Raw genomic sequence first — 7434 nt, forward strand, 5'->3', positions numbered from 1 at the left:
TGGAAATGAATGGCTACTCTGAGGAGTAAAGATGAATTTTCTTAAAACAAAATAACTTAGAGTTGTTTAACAGAGATTTATTAACCATAACTTTATCTCTGAAAAGTTAGGGCTATTTTCAAAGATTTGGATCTCATTCGGGGTTCGTTTGACTATTATATGATATGTTTAGAAAAAGAAACATAATATTTGACCATCATAAGAACTCTACAAAGTTTTCTATAGTATATATAGCGACGAAGTATTATAGTCACCATATTCATGCAAAAATTACATTACAGCATTATTTCTATATTCCAAGAGGACGAAACATTTTTTTTTACTTATTTATTAAAGCGCAAAGGAAGTCAATCACAAGTTATCAATAAAAAATTGATAACTTTGATTGTGGATAAAAAAGTGCTGTGTATATGATTTTTTTTTACCCTTAATTGTGGATTATTTTTTTACTTGATAAAATGTATTGTGTGGAAGTTATCTAAGCTTATTTTTAAGTACAAATTTAATGAAATGCATATTTGTTGTATACATCTTTTTAATGTATAACATTTTTACACAAACAACTATTCGAATTTCTTATTTAAACCTTTTTTTAATTATTTTCTAAGAAAGTTTAACAAAATTTCATTTAAAACTTTTAAAACAATATTATAAATTTATAAAAACATTTTTATGATATGGCATCGTGCCTTTTAATACGTATATATATGTATATACAATATGTATATTAATGCATATTATGCAGTTATATTTCGTAATTTCAAAGTTATTGTTGGTTTGTTATCTATTGGTTGCTGACTCATTACAGACTTGAACAGTTGACTTACAATTACCAACTTTGGTGTGAATATACTTTGGAGACTTGGGTGTGGATCGCGGTGTGCTTCAAAAATTTAAACAAAATTTTAATTAATGAAAAGATTATCTTAAATTCTAAGTTTTTTATTGATGACTTCTGAAAATATTATCGCATAAAAATAATTTTTATCCCATCTTAAAATTCCAAAAATTATCTTTCAATGATATAAATTCAGTATGCAATTTTTGTTAATTTTAACAAATATAATTTGCAACGGTAATTTTCATTATCTAAATTTAATTCAAGATTCATTGCTTCATCAAGCATCTAAAGCTTGTGTTTTTCTTCTGTTGAAAAGATCATTATATATTAGGTAATTTTTTTAGTTAAGGATTTTACTTTATTTTAAGCTGTGAAAAGAGAGTAAATAATTTTACAGCATGAGAAGGTTAAGTTTTCTTTCTCTCTCCGTATAAGTTTAAAAAAACAAGTAATTTTATTCCAGTGTTAGATTTGCCATGCAACGTTTATTAAAAGTATATAACATATTTAAAAGATTTATATAACTTCTAAAGCGATGGATGTTTTAACTATGCATTTCAAAAGAAACTGGCTATTCTTTTTATATTAAGAGTACCTGCAGCGATAAATTTGTAACTCACAGTGCAATATAACTAGATTAAAAATGTCTTTTTAATCACCAAATAAATGTAATATAATCTGGATCAGAGCTCATCACGGGTATATTGGAAATGAAAAAACAGATACAGAAGCCAAGAAAGCTTTAAACTTAGAAACCCAAGAAATATCTTTCCATGAGCCCAAAATCCAACTAAGAAATGTGACAAAACCCCCCGAATAATTAAGGATTGGCAGGAGAAATGGAATAATTCCTCCAAAGGTAGAACAACCTATCAACATTTTAAACGAAACCTATCAACATTTTAAACGAAACCTATCAACATTTTAACCGAATTGAGGGTGATTTTTATCTTAACTAAGTATACACTAAACATGGTATATTTTCATTCACCAAAGTCGTTTCTTTGACAAAAGTTCGACTTGTCAGTGGCAGCGATGCAGGATTTTTAAATTAGGCAAACAAAGCATGTGTACCATGGCGAGAACACAGACTCAGATGACCAAGAAATTGGATGTCTCTTGATGTCGAAGAACTCATATCAATTCCAGTCATTAAATCTTCAATTAGGGACATTTTGTCAAAGCTCTTGTCTTTAGTTCTCTCCTTATGTAAAAAGTTAACGTACATTAATGTATTTTATGCATTTTTAATATTTCACAATCCAATATGTAATGTTTTTCTTTTTCCTATTTTTTCTGTACCAATATGCGTTTTCTCTAGAGGGTTCTTTGTTGTTTGCAAGTGTCCATTGCTATCAAGTGTCATTTGTTTCTTCATGCTAGGTGGGATTGCCTTTCGGCGGCCCCATCAAGTTTCTCGTATGGACTCTGGCTCGGTCGGGATATCGCCCAATGCTAACATTTTTTTTTTTTTATATATATATATAAAAGACAAGTTTTCTCTCAAGATACGAACCATTTATAAGAATTCTATTTTGCATAAGTACCTCGAGTTTGGTGGTTAAAGGTTATAATTTCATTATCTGTTGGACCTACTGTCCAGAATCTCCCTTTATTAATAAATCACCAGAGAGAAGTTTGAATACCAGCGATACCTCTACAAGGTTTCTGGATAAAACCTACTCAACTAAAAGGGAATACTGTGATACTCTTTACGTAATGGTATTTGGTTGGAAATAAAAATATCTACCAAAACATTATTCAATAATTTTGTTTATTTGCAGTGACCCACTCAAAGGACATGGTTCATTCTTCTTATAAGACATTGTTGAACAATTCATCTTTGACAGCATTTCCAGCACCAGCTCTAGATATTTCCAGTTTTGGCACTTACTAGTATTTATACTTTCAGTGAAATGTCTTATTTGCTAGAAGATATTTTTATGGGGCTCGAAAGTAAGATGAACGGATGCTTAGCCATTCAGATTAATTAAACATCATTTAGTAGAACTGGTCTTTTCATCTGATTAGCCAGCAATGAATTTAGGTAGTTTCTAGAATGATTAAATCTTTTTCCATAAATGAACTCTTCTTCATTTCGGGACCTCTGCAGCAAGGTAATACCACTTAAGCTTTAAGCTACCATGAAAAATTAAAATTAAGCTACTATTGGCTATCTATGAAAAAAAGAAAAAAGCAAACTGAATGGTAACAGCCTTCGCTTGTCTTGAAAGGAGAGAGAAAGAAAATCTAATCATAGACTCACTACTCTGACCCGCCCGAGGGTACACGGAAATATTCGAATGACCAGACCGCCGCGACAGCAACAATGGCAGGAGCAGTGGTTGAGTAATAAGGGCCATCACCGGTTAAGGTACAACTCTTCCTTAAGGAAGTACGTCCCGTCAACGATGGGAGATAGTCACTCCCACCCTTTCGTATACCCTCAAAGGTAGCGAGAACCAACCACCATATCGTAAGCTTCTCATCCTCAATGTCGAGATGCCCCCTGCGCCCGAGAGACAGTAAGAAATTCTAAAGTGGAAGTTGGAAGGAAGGTAAATTACCTTGGGATTGGGACACCCGTATTCTCTAAGACACCATGACCCCCCCCCCAGAGGATAATGCACATTTCTGAATTATAATTAAAATGTTAAGAATTTTGATTTTGGACGAATGATTCCAGGACCAGAATTTTAATATTTATTGGATGTATTTAACTGTATATTTTATAAGAAAATGGCAATTTTACTTTTTGTTTGGGTAAAAACATATATAGACAATTCTTTTTACTATTAATGTGTGCTTTGTAATGAGCTTAAAGACACTGGAGTCCAAAAAATTACGGATAGATGCATTACCCAATTTTCTTACATAAAAATAAATTGCGAGGGACCAAAAAAACTGACATAATTGGCACATATGGAAATACTGTTCATTGATTGTTTAATGAATATATAAATCTTTTAAATCACATGATAGGCATGTATATCTTAAAAGAGGAAATATGTTATGCACACGATCAGCTTTTTTCTCTATATGACAAATGATTTGAATTAAAGAATACATGTAGATAATTTTCTAGATATTATGATAAATTAGAAAATAGAATTTCTGGAGATATATGGTAAATTAGAAGAAAGTCACTCAATAAGAGATACTATTTTCCAGCTAGTAATTGTCAAAATTGTTAGATTGCAGTCGTGACTGAAACTCAATACTTCGTCGTGACCCTTTGGTGACTGAAAGGAAGTACTGTACACTTCCGAGTATCCGATTCGCGACTATCCAGTTTCCGTACTATACGGTCTATTTTTTTTAATCGTAATTAAATGATGAAGGCAAGGAGTTGGAAGCGGGTGTCTTCTACGATCCCCCTTGTATGCAAAATACAAGTTGCAACAGGAAAAGAGCATCGTTCTGTTCTTTTCCTGTTTCTTTGTTCATTGTTTCGTCAGTATGTAACGAACGTTAATCGTTGCCACTGTTCCTGATTATAACTGTGCAGTACGTACAGTATTCGTAAATTGTTCTTGGGATAGATACGCTTAATGTTTTTTAAGTGTACCACAGTGAAGATTACAAAATTTATGTTAAAATGGGTTAATTATATCCTTTAACTTACTTTTTCTCAAATAAATTCTTAAAACATGTAGTGCAATATATAAACATATATAAACTACCAGTACAGAGCCTTCTATTTTAACTCGACACGTTACCGGCAACTGCTTCTATGATTCACCGGGCAGAGGTCGCGTTCATATTCTACTTGGCTTCATATAAATAGAGGGCTTAAAACTCAATAAGAAGTGAAAAAATAACCATGATAACAGTGAATTTTGGTATAAAAACTTTGTCTTCTAATATTGGTGGGCAAAGAAATGAGTTCATAGAACTCCGGCCTATCCGGGTTTTTTTTAATCCAATCTGCCCTTCCGTCACATTAGGCCGAACACTCTTTAGTGTACAGTAAGTACACTTCCTAAAAACTTTTAAGACGAACTTAAAAAGGATTCCTAAATAAACATATAAAATCTGATTTAAATGGCCTATAGAAAATAGTCTTAGAAGGACTCGAGTTTAATTTTTCTTGCCGCATCCATTATCTTAAGAATTCAGCTATAAAAGTTAATCACTACGCAATACCATGTCATTTGGCCCATAATTGAAAATGAGATGCAGTATTTGCCTCTTTTTTTTTTAAATAATATTTATGTTTATTTTTATAAACGGTAATTATGTTAGTTAAAATGTAGAAATTTGCTTAAAATGACTATTCACATCACAAAATCTTTACTTTCACATTAACGGAAACTCTTCTGATTTGGTCTTTATATATGTAGATTTTTTGATAAACTTTGGGAGAAGAATTTTCTTTTCATCACAAAATGTCCTCGAACATGGAATTCTTTGAATTGGAGAAGAACTGCAAGTTCACTGAAAAAGTCCATCGGTTGAATTTGCTCGAGATCCTCGCTTTAATTCCAAAGCAATATGAATTTGTGTTGCGCTCTTATACCATATATAAAGTTTAGTTTAGTTATATTAATGTCTCTTTTAAAGCAGCTGCAGGGCTATTTTGGGACGAGCCTCGTAATTTTTAATCGCGGTGAGATGACGAGAATGATGTCTGGGGTGGCACCCCTCTCCTAACTTACCATACCAGTGGGGAGGACGTTTGGCCATGATGGACTTGGCGTGCACCAGACTCTCTTATACGCCGATTCTTCGGTGGAATCGGGTCTCAAACCTGAAACTCTCCGGTTCCGAAGCCGAGACCTTGCCACTTGGCCACTGCTGCCCCCAACATACTTAAAAGAATTTCGAAGCGGTGAGATAACCAGCATGTATTCATGTAAAAATTCATTTAGAAAAATACATTTGATGCTTTTTTTTGATAGATATTTCTGGTGCTGAATTAAACGCGAATGTTTTGATTAGCAAAGCAGCACGAATACAAAATGTCCAATTATTTTAGATACAAAATGGTATTTATCTTTCGAATTTAATGATATATTTCGCATAGATTACAGGTATCGCAGTTATATCGTGCCATTTTTTTTATGAAACAGTTTTTGAAACAATGTTTGATAGAAGTGCAGATTGTAAATTGAATTCATTTAGGAAAATATTCCTGCTTTTATGAAGTCGATTTCGATTAAGATTTAAATGCTCATGGTGGCTGAGAAAAAATCAAAGCTTTGCTTTTACAAAGTTTAAAATAACCAGCGCCGTCGAGACAATATTTTCTTAAGATGCAATACGATAAAGAGCGGGGTTTCTTTTGAAAATTGTTATCAGCAAGACAGCAAGAGATAGCGGACAGAATGTTTGCTTCTTTTTTCAATTGGACATTAAACGAACCGACATCATCAAAGTAAATAGACTTGCCTCTTCAGACACTCCGTTTTCAGATTAATCTCTTTTAAAAAAAATCAATGACTCATATCGCATGTACTCAGTAATTTTAGAAGAAATGTAAGTGTTTGAAAGCAAAATTACTAGAAATATATATATAAAAAATTGTTGTAGAATAATCAATAGCTTATTTAAAAAGGTAAATTGCAAATAATATATGATTAAAGCTTCAGAAATTTCAATACAGATTTTTAGATCATGTCTGTCTGTCTGTCTCATAGCCCACAACCTATATTTTAGCGCTCAGCCAGTTGCTTAGCTTGGTTAATTTTTAAAGTTTCTAGTTACACATAATTATTCCATGCAGGGTGATGCGAGAAAGTGTTTTAACCCTTTCAATACGTTTTTTCTTTTTCAAAAGTAAGATAATTTATTGCTCTAATGGGTCAAATAAAGTATAAATAGCTATATTCTGCTAAAATAAAAACAAAAATAAACTATAGACGCAATTTTCGAGGTGGGTCATATGTGTTCCAATGGTCTTTTTAAATGGGGCACATGTGTTGTCAACCATTGGGGTTGAAGTTACCGTATGAAATACAGTGAAAAGTTGAGTCTCTAGTTTTTATAACATTTAAAACAATTTTATTGCAAGAAAACTCTTACCAATTATATATCCAACATTATTCATGACATTTCTATGCATGATATATAACAAAATAGTTTTTGCAGAGTGCAATTTTACTCATAGCATATACTGTTTTCGTTTGGGTTCTTTATTACCATTTTATTACTGAGATTTAGTTAAAAATTGCACTAACACATGAATATAATCACAGAAAAATCATTGGGACATGCACTTCAATAACTTCTCCACACTTACTTATATCTTTGGATGATTTAAAAATATCAGCGGGAGATATATGCCCCGATGGGGCCCAAAGAGTTAATAGTAACTAAACTACATTAGTTTTACACAGGGGCACAAAGATTAGAATGACATATGCAGGGGTTAGAAGGTGAAACGAATCAATTATTCTTTTCCAGTCAATGTAGTAGAAGGGTGGAATTGCTTAGATGACAGATACGTCTAATGTATGAAGTAGTTAATAAAAATGCGTATGCAGTAGAAACGTTTATGTCATGAAAAAACTTTTTTTTTGTTTTTTTCATTGAAAGTTATGCCATCTTTCACAATTAACTCTCGCTATAGCAGAGTAAGTTTCAAACTTGTC

Source organism: Argiope bruennichi, chromosome X2, assembly GCF_947563725.1.
Source record: "Argiope bruennichi chromosome X2, qqArgBrue1.1, whole genome shotgun sequence".
Lineage (NCBI taxonomy): Eukaryota > Metazoa > Arthropoda > Arachnida > Araneae > Araneidae > Argiope > Argiope bruennichi.